The 17,081-nt window shown below is 46.0% G+C and overlaps 1 long non-coding RNA gene across 1 annotated transcript; it reads right to left on the bottom strand.

Moving 5' to 3' along the window:
* Positions 1–13,379: 13,379 nt before the first annotated feature.
* LOC148683704 (uncharacterized) lies at positions 13,380–15,079 on the bottom strand. Its single transcript, XR_015946850.1, has 2 exons — positions 15,011–15,079; positions 13,380–13,550 (listed from the first exon to the last, which is right to left on the bottom strand). It is a non-coding gene; the product is annotated as an uncharacterized LOC148683704 (long non-coding RNA).
* Positions 15,080–17,081: the final 2,002 nt, after the last annotated feature.

Here is a 17,081-nt window from a genome sequence, read left to right as displayed (position 1 = left end):
CCAACTCTACAATCCTGTGATTCTAAGAGCAAAAATCTGTACCCTGCATAAATTGAGGAAATGGGCTTTTTAACTAGTTACGGAGAGAGGGGTGAGAGGTGCAAAGAGGAGCATGGGGCACTGAAGCTTTGGCCTCTGGCACATAATGAGAAGCATTTTTAGGAAATATGGTATTGTGTGTGGGGAGGGGTCCTGGGTCAGTGGCAGAGCATCTGTTTTGTGTTCAGAGGGTCCCAATTTCAATCCCTGGCATCTCCAGGTACAGAAGGAGAGGCTCCATTGAGTCCGATCACTGAAACTGATGAACATGACTAAGTTCAGCCAATTGATTTCAGCAGGTCTACTCTGAGTATGGGACACAAGTAGTGCTGTGCGTTAAACCACAGAGCCTAGGGCTTGGCAATTAGAAGGTCGGCAGTTCGAATCCCCGCAACGGGGTGAGCTCCCGTTGCTCGGTCCCTGCTCCTGCCCACCTAGCAGTTCGAAAGCACAAAGTGCAAGTAGATAAATAGGTACCGCTCCGCCGGGAAGGTAAACGGCGTTTCCATGTGCTGCTCTGGTTCTCCAGAAGCGGCTTTGTCATGCTGGCCATATGACTCAGAAGCTGTACGCCGGCTCCCTTGGCCAGTAAAGGAAGATGAGCGCCACAACCCCAGAGTCGTCCGCGACTGGACCTAACAGTCCTTTACCTTACTCTGAGTATAACTTATTTGACCCAGTATCAAGGCTGCTTCCTGGATTCTCATATGAAGTTTTGCCATTTGTATCAATTAAGTTTGATAACTCTTGCGGGCGGAAGAGGAACACTTAGATGGAGCAATGCCAGGCAGACACGCAGTTATCACCTTTCTCTCCCACCAAAAGGAAACAGATGACATCACCCAGCCCGCAAAAAACTGATTAATGTTTAAGATGTCTGACCAACTGCTATAGTTCTCTGGGGTTAAATGGTCCCGTCACACACACACACACCCCAAAAAATATGATTAGGGTTGTCATAGCAATAACAACAACTCCTTCAAACAAGACCTTGACCATTTTCATAATAGGAATCTCATGGAACAATTATTCTTCCGCCACGTTAGTTCATTGGCCGGGGCTTATCTATAAATGAAGTTCGCTGGAAGCAGAACAAGAAGGTGGCAGTTGTGGCGGGGGGGAGTGGTGGTTTGTATTAAAATAACATGAAAAAGAAAGAATGGATGCAGCTGAAACCAACTTTGCTTTTTTAATCCCAGTTTTCAATTTAAAGAAGTATTGGGGGGGAAGAGGTTTCTAGCCCTCATGACTGCAGAGAGAACCTCAAACGTCTGATGAAATCCGAGGAGCCTGAGAGATGCTCAGTAAAGAATTCCTAATTCCCAGAATGCGCCTTGTCCCTCCCTGTAGCTAGCAGAATTATGCAAAGTTGGCAAGGGTTCGTATTTGTATACCTTAATTCAGAGTGTAGATTTTGGGTTTCCATGGTACAGAATGGATGGGGGCGGCAGTCACAAAGCACAGGCAGTTCTGTTGAAGTGTCACCCAGATAACATTTCGCTTTGTGGTGTCATGTTTTATAATGCTTTTCGCTTTTGCAACGCAAAAGAAAAAGGGGGAAAGAACTGGCTGTAAATCACATTTACTTCAAAATTAGGGTCTGCAGAGAGTTTTGTACCTTGAGATGCCAATGCAAAATAATGGCAGTGATAGGGTTATTTATTTGTTGCATTTATATTGTTGCACCCCACCCCTGTTTCTGAGAGGTGCGAGATTCTAGGAGTTCCAAGTTTTTCCTTTGGGGAACGAGGCACAGTGGAGAATGTGGTGTCTTTAGGATATATGGTTTATTTTCACATACAGTGGTACCTCTGTATGTGTATCTGAAGAAGTGTGCATGCACACGAAAGCTCATACCAAAATATAAACTTAGTTGGTCTTTAAGGTGCTACTGAAGGAATTTTTTTATTTTGCTTCGACTCAGACCAACACGGCTACCTACCTGTAAGTGGTACCTCGGTTTACGAACTTAATCCATTCCGGAAGTCCATTCTTAAACCAAAACCATTCTTAAACCGAGGTGCGCTTTCCCTAATGAGGCCTCCAGCCGCCGGTGCCCTTCGACCATTCGGATTCCGTTCTTAAACCAAGGTAAAGTTCTCAAACCAAGACACTATTTGCAGAGTTTGTAAACCAAATCGTTCTTATACCGGACTGTTCTTAAACCGAGGTACCACTGTATATACCACCTGAGCCTACGATGGAGGGGCTCCCAGCATTAACATCCCAGAAAAGGCTGGTTTCTCCCATAGACATAGCCTTGGATTAAAGCATAAATCATTTTCTCCATGTCACATCACAGCAAACTCCTGCTCTCAAAATCTGGCTCTGTCCTTCCAAGTATCTAAGAGGGGCCCCACCCATTTTTATCTGGCACAGAACCCCCTTTCCTTTGTTATCTTAATGGCCTATCACCCGGGAAGCTAGCCCAGCTTATTTAGCTTTTAACACTTAAAATGATTATAGGGGTCTGGCACCCACAAACCCATAACAATATACACTCCAAGGAGCTCTAGCTGGTTCTTCTCTCCCCCTTTTTATCCTCTCAACAACCTTGTGAGGTAGACTAGGCAGTGAGAGGCAATGACTGGCCCAAGCTCAACCAAGTGAGGTTCATTATGGTTGTCTCTAACTCCCATTATACTCAGAGTAGACCCATTGAAATTACTGGACCTAACATGCCCATGGCCATTAATTTCAATACGTTTACTTTGAGTAGGGATAACATTGACTACAATACAATAATATTATCAACAGTGGCGATGATAATGCAGAATTTGGTTATATTTGAGATCAGTTGGGCTCCATCCCTACAAGTTTGCAAGTGGACTTTAAAAATATGCATTACTCTGTGTTGCTGGTACAAAATGTTCTTTACTGGGCTGCAGAAATTTGTGGTGCTGGTTTAATTTTGATCCTGCTGTACTGTGTGGTCTTTCTGTTTTAGCTGAGATTCCTGCATTGCAGGGGGCTGGACTAAACGGCCCCTGGAGCCCCTTCCAACTCCACAATTCTATGATTCTATAATGTTATTGGTTATTTTTTTACCCAGGCTTTAAAACTATGTGTTTATATACCGTTATTATATGTTGTTTTACTCCATATCTTTTCGCTTGCAGGTTGTGAGGGTCTCCGCTCTGCCCCCCGAAGGCAGGTTATAAATTTATTCAATAAATAGATGGAATGATCATGGTTGAAATAGCCAACTAGGAAGTTGGGGGAATCGTTACACCAGGGTCTCTCAAAGTGGTTGATGCAGAGTTCCCTGGGATGGGACTCCTTGGGAGGGGGGAGGGGGTGAAGTCCTTAGGGGTACAAAAGTAGTACAGTGCAAAAAATGTAATTAGGAACTGCGAGCCTCAGAAATAAAGGACATGTACAGAGTGCACTGCTCTTGCCAGTGAGGAACCCCTTTATTTCACAAGATGATTCCACAACACAACAGGATTCCCCATTTTCTTTTGATGGGTGATTAACCAATGTAGATTATGCATAGAAATTTATTTATTGCTAAGGGAGCCAGTGTGGTGTAGTGGTTAAGAGCGGTAGACTCATAATCTGGGGAACCGGGTTCGTGTCTCCACTCCTCCACATGCAGCTGCTGGGTGACCTTGGGCTAGTCACACTTCTTTGAAGTCTCTCAGCCCCACTCACCTCACAGAGTGTTTGTTGTGGGGGAGGAAGGGAAAGGAGAATGTTAGCCCCTTTGAGACTCCTTCGGGTAGTGATAAAGTGGGACATCAAATCCAAACTACTATTCTTCTTCTTTATAATGGCATCAATTCCGGCGTTTGGGGTGCCCTGGATTCGGCAGCGCAGGATCTTCCGCTGGTCTCTGCTTCAGACTCTTTTGGTCCCTTTTTGGAGTGCACACTTGTTGATGACACACACAGAGATAGAGGGGGGGGAGGGAGGGAGGGAGGGAGAAAACTCTGCTGCCACTACACTTCCTTTGGCGGCGAAAAGGAAGGGAAGAGAAGAAACAGGAGCGGGCGAAATGTCTACATGGAGCAGCAGGTGGTCTTCCCAGTTTGATGCTGTGGATGAAGATGTTCAGCAAGGCCTGCAGTCTCTCACCCCAAGGTGAGAGAATTTGCTCTGCTGTACAGCGGCCAGTTTCCACGGGGAATATTTTGTCTATGCATAATTCAGCTTTTCAGCTGGGAATAGAAGAAACTGCCTTTCACTCACCTCTAGCCCTGTGTTGTCTGTTTTGACTGGGAGCAGCTGTCCAAAACACCAGCCGTTCTAAGCACATGGCTTTCGGGCAAGAGTCCTAGGAACTGTAGTTTACCCCCCCCCCAGAGCTACAATTCAAAATACCCTTAACAAACTACAGTTCCCATGATTCTTTTTTGGGGGGGGCAACACATGCATTAACTGTGCTTTAAATGGATGAAGTGTACTCGGTTCTCAGTTTTCCCTCAGATGTATGTGTTTTCTCTCACTGGACCGTGGGGACGAGTTGTGGACATGCTTCAAAAAGCCGCAGTCAGATCAAAGAGAGACTGCGACCATTCCTCATCCTGTCCCTTTACATTCGTAAAGTACTGGATGTGCTATTCTGTTATTTCTTTTCACTTTCTGGAAAAAAAAGAGGAGGAGGAGGAGAAGCAGAAAATGTTTTTCATTCTTTCCAAGTATTGTGAGAACAGGAATTTTCCCATTTTCGCCAATTCCACATACTTTTTGTCATCAGAGAGGACGCGGACTGAAGGGTTTAGCAGAGGCTAAAACGGGGGAACCGCAGGGTATATTCTGGTAGCAGATCAAGCAAACAAAAAGTAATTGAAAAGGCCAGAAAGAAGGGAGGAAAAGGAGTTTAACGCCAGCTCCAGGCAGCGTTGGAGTAAAGGCCATGAAGGGATCTATTATTAGGAATAGCAGGCTGGTAGAGCAGGCGATCCCAAGCTACGCCATGAGAAATAAATTCATTAAGGGCTCCAGTGAGCCAGAAACACCATCCACGGTGGAGGAGGGTACCCGTTGCCCCTCTGCATGAGCTGCTGTTCTAGATTTTGCCTCCCTTTTCATCAGCCTCGGCTGTGGGGTAGGTGATTCCTCTGCATCAGATCGTTCCCCATTCTCCTGGTGAATAGCAGATTCATTCTCTCTCAGAGGATGCTGCCTGTTGCTTCTCTGCTGATGCTCCAAGACCAAGCCTCTTGTCAGGAGCTGCCGGGAGAGCGTGGAAAAGAATGGCGTATCATAAAAGTGCGCGTGAGTCCTGACTCCTAGCTCAACTAGGAAGGCCGTGATAAGAGAGCGAACAAAATTGCAGGAGTCAGTAGGAAATCCTTATTCCAGTCCTATTTACCCAGCACAGGCCATCATTCCTGACTCCCCCCCCCCCATGTCCCACCTTTTGTGCCTCGAAAATGGTTAGTGCTACTACAGCTTCATGCTGTAATAACCTCCCAGTACATTTTCTCTGGCTACACAAGAGAGGAGTTTGCGTTGATGTAATTTGTGCAAAGTTTCCTAGCAAGCACTGGCAGCCTGCCCTCCTGACCTCGTCATTTTCTCCCTCACTAATTGGTTGGTTCAACAGAAATCTGCCACCCATGCAAATTAAGGAGACCAACCTGGGCCCATCCATTGACCAACACAAGAGCAGCTTCAGGAAGCGCCTCCTCCCTCAGCCCCTCTGTGTTAGAAAGAGCTGCAAATTGCAGAAGCAGGCATGGGGAAAGGAGACTCTGTCTGGACCCATCCACCAACCCCAAAAATAGGAGCAACCCACCACAGTTCAAGCAAGGGAACAGCAACGCAGCCTGCCCTGGGTAGAACTGCCTCCTTACAACTCACCACTTTGATCTGGGCTTCAAGAACTGATCTGCCTTTTCCCTCCTCTCCCCCAAACATTGTGTGCCTTGTTTTTATAGTTTTTAAGCAGCACCTGCCACACATTTTAAAAAATAAAATGTATGGATGTGGGAAAGTTCCCTAGGAAGATGGATAAACCACGCTGGGAATTGTAGCTTTCTGAGGGGAACAGTGGAGGGGTGTGTGTTTCCTAACAACTCACAGCACTCTTTCCAAACTACAGTTCCCAGGATGTTTTAGAGCAAAACTGTGACTATTTAAAGTGGAATGTTACTGTTTTAAATGTGTGGCGCAAATGGACCGTGGTGAGCATGTATAGACCTATTCCCCGTGAATTTGTTCTAATCCCCTCTTTCAAACTATAAATCCCATCTTGTGGCAGTGGGTTCCAGAGGTTGCATGCTGGGGACTTGCTCAAATATTTTGTTGTTGTTGTTTAGTCGTTTAGTCGTGTCCGACTCTTCGTGACCCCATGGACCAGAGCACGCCAGGCACTCCTGTCTTGCACTGCCTCCCGCATTTTGGTCAAACTCATGTTGGTAGCTTCGAGAACACTGTCCAACCATCTCGTCCTCTGTCGTCCCCTTCTCCTAGTGCTCAAATATTTGCAGAACTCTAACCACTATACCACCCTGGCTGAGCTGACGGGGTTGGTAAGCAGAGAGGGGGTACTTTCGGGATAAGATGCTACACTGGGTAACAGCTCCAGGCTCCCAGCTGCCAACTCTATCTTAGGTGAACAGATGAACAATATTCTCTCTCTCTCTCTCTCTCTCTCTGTGTGTGTGTGTGTGTGTGCGCGCGCCTTGAACAACGGATGCCTGGCCTAGCCAGAGAAAATATCACTGTAAAAAGAGTCATCAGGGACAGCGTGAGGAATTTAACGCCACAGGCCCTAAAGATTTATCACCCTCAGTCCCTTTTTACAGCCAACCTGAATCCTCCAATTATCTCTTTATGTCTGCCTGTTCTCCCTAATGGGGAGGAAGGTTGCCGGCACTTCTGGGTCAGAAAGAGCCTCATTGCTCAGCTGCGACAGGCCAGATGGAAGACAAGCAGCTGGGGGGAGATTGCAACGCACATGGTGCGGCCGAAGTCGGGCTGCCTCTGGATGGTTGCAAAGGTTGCTTATCAGCTTCCTTCTCATTTCGCCACCTTTGCCCACCCCCCAAAAATTGAGGCAATGGCTTTACCCACCGTTTATTATTACTGTATTATTATTTGGCTCAGTGTACATCATACATTTAAAAGCACATTTCACGCCCTCTCAGGAATCCTGGGAACTGTAAGGGTGCTGGGAATTCTTTTTATTTTATTTTTAAGATGGCAAGCCTGCAGGCAGAGGCTGCCTTGTTTTAATTGACTGTATGGACGCAGGTGGCGCTATGGGTTAAACCACAGAGCCTAGGGCTTGCCAATCAGAAGGTCGGCGGTTTGAATCCCTGCAACGGGGTGAGCTCCCGTTGCTCGGTCCCAGCTCCTGCCAACCTAGCAGTTCGAAAGCACGTCAAAGTGCAAGTAGATAAATAGGTATCACTCCGGCAGGAAGGTAAACGACGTTTCCATGTGCTGCTCTGGTTCGCCAGAAGCGGCTTTGTCATGCTGTATGCCGGCTCCCTCGGCCAATAACGCTAGATGAGCGCCGCAACCCCAGAGCCGGTCACGACTGGACCTAATGGTCAGGGGTCTCTTTACCTTTACCTTTTAAGCCATTCTTGTGAGCCTTTCTGGATGAAGATCTGGGTACAATTGCTTGAAATAAATACATAAATATCCTCCCTCCCTTGTTGTTGGAGTGGAATGGAGGAATGCTCCTTCACCAGCAATGGAAAATGATGTTCTCTCAGGTGCGGGTAGGTGTCCTTGTAGCCTGAGTCCTATTGGCAGTTGACACCTCCAGAGCTTTCGCTAGAATGGACTTGTTGCTGTTCCCCGCCGTGAGCCGAGTGCTTGGATCAAACAAGGCTCGTGGCGATGTGCCTAAGTCATACCAAAAGTATTTGTTTGATCCCAGCAACTCGGTGTCTGTTGGGAGAGCCAGCAGCAGTCTCTGTATCAGCAAGCGCGTGCCGACATGTTGCAGCAACACCAAAACCAGGGGATTCTGGGCCATTAGGGCAAATGGGACACAGCCCCATCAACCTTGATTTGCCTTCTTCCTTACATACAGTCCAGGGGTATCACTCTTCCTCCAGCTTCCTCTTCCTTAAGCCCCGTCTGCACTATACATTTAAAGCAGTATCGTACCACTTTATAAACAGTCATGTCTTCCCCCCAAAGAATCCTGGGAAGCAGAGCCTTGTTATATGTTCCCCTCACAGAGCCACGATTCCCAGAGAAGAGAACTGTAGCTGTGTGAGGCACACCAGCCACCACTGAACAATATCTTTAACACTTTCATCATTTGCTGAATTTTTCTCATTGCCCCGCTGTCGGGAAAATTCCATCTTAGTTGGTTTAGTATTATGCTCCCAATCCCTCTCCCCCGTTTCCTCCATGTTCACCTTCTTCTTCTTTTTTAATTTTAAAATAAACTTTATTGAATTTCAAACAAAAATAAAATCATATAAACACCTTCGCATACACACTCAAAAAAAGAAAGGAAAAAGGAAACAAAACAGAACCATCATATAAATCATATAAAAAATATTATCGTGCGGAATCATATTTAAATAATATTAATAAAGGCATATCATCCAAAAATAATAATAGTCAAACTGAAATCTTAATGCTCTTAAACATAAATCAAATACAGATACAACTAAAAAGAATCAGCAGTCAAATGCATACATTCAGATACTCATTCATATCCTTAATCGAAATAATCAAAACAATTTAGATGTCTTTCCAATACATGTTCTTCAGATTCAGCTTATCCCCCTACACCTCCTCCTCTCCTATCTGACTTCCACTCATCTCTCTCTCAGATTTTTCAGAGATTATCTTCCAGTACTGCTTCCCCTCAATTCTATAAATCTATAAATCTATTCCCGAAAATAATCCTACTATACGCTGCCTAACATGATGTAGTCAGGGACAGTGAATTAACTGTTCACTGTTTCCTTAAGCATGCCTAGCTTCTGGACTTTACCTTTCCCTTGAACTATGAAACCTTCTGCAGACCTGTATTCAGAGTATAGTTTCCTTGAATTATGAAAACCTGCTGCAGGCCTGTATTAAGAGCTGGAACAGGGTGTTGTAAATAACCCAGTTAATATATTTGTTAAATTACCAACCGCCGTGTGAAGCCTGAATTCTGTAGTCAACAGGCAGCATGTTTACTGTGTAATCTTACACAACCCTACTCGGAAGTAAGCTCCTTTGTGTTCGATGGGACTTGTTCCCAAGTAAGTGAGTACAGGATTGAAACCTCCATTGAGCCATACTGGCTGTCGATTTCCCTCACGGGATGACACAAAGGAAAATAGAAATGCGCTGGCAAGGCGCTGGCACATCACATTTTACAGCACACCATGAACTGAGGGGCACACTTCTGAAGCAGGCGGCCTTTGGGCTCTGAATCGGGTGTGTGTGTGTGTCCCTGCTTCAGAAGAATGTCCTGCAACTTGTTGAGGGCTGTAAAGACAGGGACCGTGCTAGGTTAAAAGCAATGCTGAAATAATCACATTTCATCCAACTGTGGAGATGTCAGCTGCAATTGAAAATGCCGTTCCCAGGAACTGATTTGACACAAAAGGTTCTGCAACATTCCATTGTGACTCTGGAAATCCTGAATTGAAAATGGTGTTGAAATATTTTGAATGAATAAAAAATAAAAAGGGCAAGCATTTTCCACCCTTCTTCACACTTTTAGTTCCTCGCCCAGCCTTGAGAGTTGTATCAGCTGAGGCATCAATTAGCCAACATTGTCCCCAAACGCCTCCTAACAATGGCTTCTTTTCGTGCCGCCCTAGAAATGATGCAGATGGCGTTCCATAAGAAATGCAATCCGTCTGTCAGCCGTGGCCTGGCACCTACCGTTTCCACACACATTACGTAAATAATGTGGAAATAAAACATTCAAATGAGTCGTACCCCTCCAGCTCACACCCTGGTTGTTATCGGGTCCCTCTGCAACCAAGCAAGGAAGCTACAGACTCTGCCACTGAGGAGAATATTTGGGTACACCCAACCATGGCTGATTCAAGATGTTGTGCTGCCTGAGGCAAAGGAGAAGATGGCACCCTCTCCATTCCACACACAGAAGCCAACCAGACTGGTAGTTGAATCTTACTTGAACATGGGATAGTGTTCTCCACTAACCAGAGGGCAGAAGACTAGTTTATGAGGCGCAAGGCAAATTAACCAAGGGGAATGTCTATGTGGACTGCCAATGCTGCCTCCCCAACCAGTGAGCCCTGCATTTGCTGGCCATCTCACTCCTTGTCTATTGGTAGAGCCGTAGAAGCTCCTGTTTCTATGGTAGAGATTCATACCATCGCTGGCTAAATTCCTGTCGTACTGCTGTGGAGCTTCTCTAAGTAAGGTTGCTCCTTGCCTTTTTTGTTGGACTTTTCTTTGCCAACCAAGATTGCGCAGTGGCTGGGATGATGGAACAAAAACTTGCCCGCAATATCTTTGCTTAGCTTTATTTTAAGTAATAACCAAGCATCTGCAAAACACCCTTTCTCACGGCGACACACTCCCCCAGTCATTAACCGAATTCTTTAACGCTACACTAGTCAATTAGTAAGTCAAACAGAGAGTACAAAATAAGATATCAAATAAGATATCAAAATAAGATATGATACAAAGCATTTGGTCAACTTAAATACAGTATTCAAAACAATCAATTATCCTATCACATCGCTGCATTCATTGCAGCAGGTAAACTCCCCCTGCTAGTTAAGCAAATTGCTATCATACCACAGGTGTGCTAAATTGTCGATAGCTCACAGGTGTGCTGCCATGCAGGCTAAGATTACAAACACACACTCCTCTCTGAGGAGCACCATTGAGGACATTAATATTAAGAAAACCTAACATTTTTGTCAACCAAGGAGAAGATGCTCAGGACTGGTCTAGAAATTCGGCTTCCACTGCTGGTCTCCCAAGCTGAGGTCCTGCTTTCGTTTCGAAAAGAATAGGTGACTGGGCACAAACCCCAGCAGGAAACTGTGGGAAGAGATGGGGCACCCAACTATGCTTACTGCTACTTCTTATCTTTGGAAATGACAAGTTGCAAATGGCCTCACTACAACCCTGCGAGGTCTGTCCCCTTCATTCCCATTTCACAGACCAGAAGCATAATGGAGAAGAGTAGAAGAAGAATAGTTTGGATTTTGATATCCCGCTTTATCACTACCCGAAGGAGTCTCAAAGCGGCTAACATTCTCCTTTCCCTTCCTCTCCCACAACAAACACTCTGTGAGGTGAGTGGGGCGGAGAGACTTCAAAGAAGTGTGACTAGCCCAAGGTCACCAGCAGCTGCATGTGGAGGAGCAGAGAAGCGAACCCGGTTCCCCAGATTACGAGTCTACTGCTCTTAACCACTACACCGCACTGGCTGAGACAGGAGTCCCAACTTGGACCCGCAACTGGGGGTGCCATACAGAGTGCATGGCCCTGACATCGAAATTTGTGGGTGCCCGGACCCTTCATGGGGAACTTTGTGTGTGCTCAGGCACCCAGGGCCCAAGGGAGTTGGCACCTATGGACTGAGAGATAGTGACTTGTCTAACGGCAAAGAGTTTCAGAAGGCTGCTTGTAAACAACTGTGGTGCAGTGTCCCTGATCACATGAGGCAGCCGTCTTAGTTTGAACTACCAATCTTCTGATGCTCCTTTGTTTTTAAATCGATGTCTTGCTTAGAGTTGCCAGACTCAATAGAGGACAGGACTTCTGTGCCTTTAATTGCCCTGCTCTCTTTTGAGTCTGGAAACCTTAAAGAGAAACCAGCAGACCCTTTGCTTGGAAATTAAACAAAGGGTCTGCTGGTTTCTCTTTAAGGTTTCCAGACTCAAAAGAGAGCAGGGCAATTAAAGGCACAGAAGTCCTGTCCTCTATTGAGTCTGGCAACTCTAGTATTGCTTCTGGCAAGTTATTTCTTGTCTGTGAAATGGGAATCACGGGTGGGGGGGGACATACCAAACAGAACTGTAGCTTGTGACGTACTTTTATATAGAACTTTTCATTTGCAATGATAAGTAGCATAAACTCCTCATTGTCTCAGAAACGGATAAAACAAGGAGAGTCTTCTTTGTGGTGGCTCCCTGCCTTGGTAATGTCTTCCTGGCAGGTGTAAGACTGACATTGCTTTTAAAACACAATAAAAAAAAATTCATTCCAGTAGCACCTTAGAGACCAACTAAGTTTGCCATTGGTATGAGCTTTCGTGTGCATGCACACTTCTTCAGATACACTGAAACAGAAGTCACCAGACCTTTATATATAGTGAGAGGGTGGGGTTGGGTATTCTCAGGAGGGTGGTGGGAATGGGTGATTGGCTGATATGTGTGGTAAACCTGTTGACGACTGTTAACGACTGCAAATGGTCTTACAGGAAAAAGCAAGGGGTGAGATGGCTAAAAAATAGCTTTATCATGTATAATGAGATAAGAATCCAATGTCTCTATTCAGACCAGGTCTCTCCAAGGTTTTAAGTTTGGTAATAAGTTGCAATTCAGCAACTTCTCTTTCCAGTCTATTTCTGAAATTCTTTTGTAATAAGACAGCTACTTTGAGATCTTGTATAAAATGTCCTGGGAGATTGAAGTGTTCTCCTACTGGTTTCTCTGTCTTGTGATTCCTGATGTCAGATTTATGTCCATTTATCCTTTGGCGTAGGACAGGGGTCCCCAAACTAAGGCCTGGGGGCCGAATGCGGCCCAATCGCCTTCTATATCCAGCCCACGGACGGTCCAGGAATCAGCATGTTTTTACATGAGTAGAATGTGTCCTTTTATTTTAAATGTATCTCTGGGTGATTTGTGGGGCCTGTCTGGTGTTTTTACATGAGTAGAATATGTTATTTTATTTAAAATGCATCTCTGGGTTATTTGTGGGGCATAGGAATTCATTCTCCCCCCCCTAAATATAGTCCAGCCCCCCACAAGGCCCCCTGCTGAAAAAGTTTGCTGACCCCTGGCGTAGGGTTTGGCCTGTTTGTCCAATATAGAGAGCTGAAGGGCACTGTTGGCATTTGATGGCATACACAATGTTAGAAGATGAGCAATTAAATAGTCCTGAGATGGGCGGGGTATAAATATATTATTATTATTATTATTATTATTATTATTATTATTATTATTATTAACTTGGTTGAGCTGCTCTGCTTACATTCCTTATCTGCCTTTAATTCATGTTCTGATGATGGTTGTTTTATTGCATTTCATTTTTAGCATGATGAGTTTTATTCGCATTTGTTTTACACTACCCTGGTATCATAAGAATAAAGGGGAGTCTTAAAAACTATTTCTAACAATAGATAGGTAAACACACAAACTTTTCATATGGTTAAAAAACAGTAAATTTGCGGACTGTGCAGGCATCCATAAGCTTTTTTGCACACTTAATATGTAACCCTATATACATCTACTCAGATGTGATTTCCATTTAAGTTCAATTGGACTTACTGCTAGATAAGTGAGTACAGGACTTGAAGCTTTAAGGAACAATTTGTTCTTTGTATGGATAATGCTTTCCGTGATATAAAATGCCTTCAGGAATCCTTCTGTTCCTAAATCCTGGAGATAAAAAACCGTTGGTTTAGATATCAACTTCAATTAATCTCCATATAATCTATGACAAATATTAATATGCAGCGAAAGAGCGGCAGGGTTTGTTTACATTTGGAAATAAGTGCCAAAGAGGTTTCCGAAGCAGATTATCCGGCTAATCTAAATGTAATCTGTTTGGCAAGCAGAGGGGATGTGAATGACATTTTAGCGAATCATGGCGTCATTTACCTGTGCAAGGTGTTGAATGGGCAAGTTGAAAAAGGGAAAGTGTGTGTGTGTGTGTGTGTGTGTGTGTGTGTGTGTGTGTGTGTGTGTGTTTGACCTGGTGGAACAAAACTAAGCTGCTCTGCTAACTTTGGAGGATGGCCACATCCCACTTTTTCAAAAGAACAACTGAAACTAGTTCCAGAAAATTCCAACGGTAAACTTCCGCAGCCCAAAGGAATGTTTTCAAATTCCTCCTGAGAGTTAATAATGATGGAGACTGATGCACCCCACTTGGGAGGGCATTCCACAAACAGGGAGCTACCACTGAAAAAGCCCTGTCATGGGTCAGAATGAACTGGGCAGCCCCCAATTGCATCGCCACCAACAAGGCACCACCTGCAAATTGTGGCCTCCGAGATGGGTGATAATCGGGAAAGCAGCACTCTTTCAGGTACTCTGTCCTCTCACGGGGGCTCACCTTTTCACCCAAGCAATGCTTCAACTCCCAACCAAGCCCCAAACGAGATTGCTATGGGAACATAGGAAGGCGCCTTATAGCCCATCTCGCTCAGAACTGTCTCCAGCAGGCGTGGAGAACCTTTGGCCCTCTTGATATTGCTGAACTACAATTGCAAAGTATAACATAGACACTTTGCAGGGTCTGCCGCCCTCTACTCCCCTCTCCCAATTAACCTCTGTCTCCAGGCCCATCCCAATGACATCACCTGGGGCTGCCCTTAAGTCTGAGACTTGGGCCCTGAAATCTCAGGGTCTGGGATACTCCTGACCTTGCCACCCAAGTTTCTGGCCACTGGGATTCTCCCTGGGCCAAGCACACCACAGGCTCTGCTTGGCACCCACACTATGAGCTGGCCACCAATGGACAACCTCCTGCCAAACCTGTCTGCCCACACCTGAAGATCTGCTGGCAGTCTCTTCTTTGTGGCCCAAAGGTCAGGGCCGTCTCAAGCATGTCGGGCGCCCTGGTGCCCTTGTGCGGAGATCGCTCTGGTGCCTCCCCTGGTGGGTGGGCGCCGTGCGTGGCACGGCTGCCACACGGCGCCCCCCTGCCGGCCCGGCGCCCTGGCGCCCCGCGCCACCCAGCCTACCCCTAGAGCCGGGCCTGCCAAAGGTGATCAAGAAACTGCTGGTTGATATGCAAGAGAGGTTCTTGGGTGGTTACATCTAGGTTGTGGGACTCCCTGCCTCATATGTTCCTTTGCCAAAGACATTTATTTTCCAACAAATATTTGACCTACCAGGTTGGAGGGTTTTGCCTGGCCGGACTGTGTCCTTGAACTCTGGTCATGTCTCTTGTGTCAGGAGCTGGAGTCAAGCATACGTCAGCAATAACAAACACCAATGTCAGTGAAGTTCACTCTTTATTCAAAGCAAACTAATAATAATATTTTATTTTATTTTATATACCCCATCCATCCATCTGGGTTTCCCCAGCCACTCTGGGCAGCTCCCAACAGATTAAAACAGAATAAAACATCAAACATTAAAAACTTCCCTAATCAGGGCTGCTTTCAGATGCCTTCTAAAAGTTAGATATTTGTTTATTTCCTTGACATCTGATGGGAGGGTGTTCCACAGAGCGGGTGCCACTACCAAGAAGGCCCTCTGCCTCGTTCTCTGTAGCTTCACTTCTCACAGGGAGGGAACTGCCAGAAGGACCTCAGGGCTGAACGATGGGGGTGGAGATGCTCCTTCCAGTATACTGAGCTGAGGCCGTTTAGGGCTTTAAAGGTCAGCACCAACACTTTGAACCAAAACAGTACAGGCCAGTAATCCCAGCAACTCTTCCCAGTAGGTCATGCCCCAATGAGCCAGTTTCAAGGTCTGAAGGTGCCCACCTTCCCACAGCTGCCTAAGTCCCCTCCTCAGCAGGGCTTTTCCCGAGCAGTTGTAGACTGTGTCTGCACACCACCAATCTCTGCTCTCCTCTTTTTATTTCTCTGCATGTTCTGGGAGACCAGGAAGGAGGGGAGCTGGTTACAGCAGGAGGGGGAGACTCCCTGGATTCTTCAGCTCTGCCTCTTGGCCTCCCTCCTCTCCAGCCTCTGATTTCTTAGAATTTTGAAGTGTCAGGCATAGCTCTAGTGGCTTTAGCCCAAACGTAGCAGAGTTTTCCTGCACAGCGCAGAAGCCAGTTGAAGTGGAAATGACTAGTCGGCTAGACGCAGAATAACTATTTACAGGATTTATTAAAATAAAATAAAACCAGCAGAGTTTCTGCAAGCAAAGCAAAATAAATCCTCTCTCTCTCTCTCTCTCTCTCTCTCTCTCTCTCTCTCTCTCTCTCTCTCTCTCTCTCTCCAACCATACGCAGCACTCTTACTCCTAACACCCAACTAGAAACAACTGTGCTAGCATTCCTAGATAACAGAGTTCAGTGCTGGTCATTAACCAATCAGAGAGCTGTTGCCAGGCCAGGCAGACCTTGGCTTTCTGCCAAGAGTAAATTGACACTGCCTTGAGTTAATTGTGTGAAGCAAGAATCTGTAAGTTTCCCATGAGAACCAATTATCAGAAACCAAACATGATTCTGGACTGTTCTCTGCCACAGCCTCTTCCTGCTCACTAAACCCTGTTGCCTCTTCAGCTTCCAACACCTCCTCCTCCCAGTCTGCTCCCTCTTCTCCCTCTGACCACTCACCGTCATCCAACCACCACTCCCCATCTCTGAGCCTTCTTCCCTTGGGGGTTCCCATGGGGTTCCCCAGCTAGTGTCCCCCACCACTCCTCTGCATCCAATAGGTCATGGGTAGGCAAACTGAGGCCCGGGGGCCGGATCCGGCCCAATCGCCTTCTAAATCCTGCCTGCGGACAGTCCGGGAATCAGCATGTTTTTACATGAGTAGAATGTGTCCTTTTATTTAAAATGCATCTCTGGGTTATTTGTGGGGCCTGCCTGGTGTTTTTACCTGAGTAGAATGTGTCCTTTTATTTAAAATGCATCTCTGGGTTATTTGTGGGGCCTGCCTGGTGTTTTTACATGAGTAGAATGTGTCCTTTTATTTAAAATGCATCTCTGGGTTATTTGTGGGGCATAGGAATCCATTCATTTCCCCCTGCCAAAATATAGTCCAGCCCCCCACAAGGTCTGAGGGACAGTGGACCGGCCCCCTGCTGAAAAAGTTTGCCGACCCCTGCAATAGGTCCATGACATCTGCTTGCCTGGATAGAGAGGTATGCAAGTGTGGCATGTGGCCCCCCAAAGGTTGCTCAGAAGGGAACCCCCACCCATGACATATATAGTTATTTCACATTCTAGAGGCCTGGCAGGTGCACCCCTTGTGCCTGGTTCATAGCACAAAGCGTTTC

This window comes from Zootoca vivipara, chromosome 13, assembly GCF_965207765.1.
Source record: "Zootoca vivipara chromosome 13, rZooViv2.hap1.1, whole genome shotgun sequence".
In the NCBI taxonomy this organism is placed as follows: domain Eukaryota; kingdom Metazoa; phylum Chordata; class Lepidosauria; order Squamata; family Lacertidae; genus Zootoca; species Zootoca vivipara.
The sequence above is the reverse complement of the archived record's forward strand: the minus strand, read 5'-3'. Positions and strand labels throughout refer to the sequence as shown.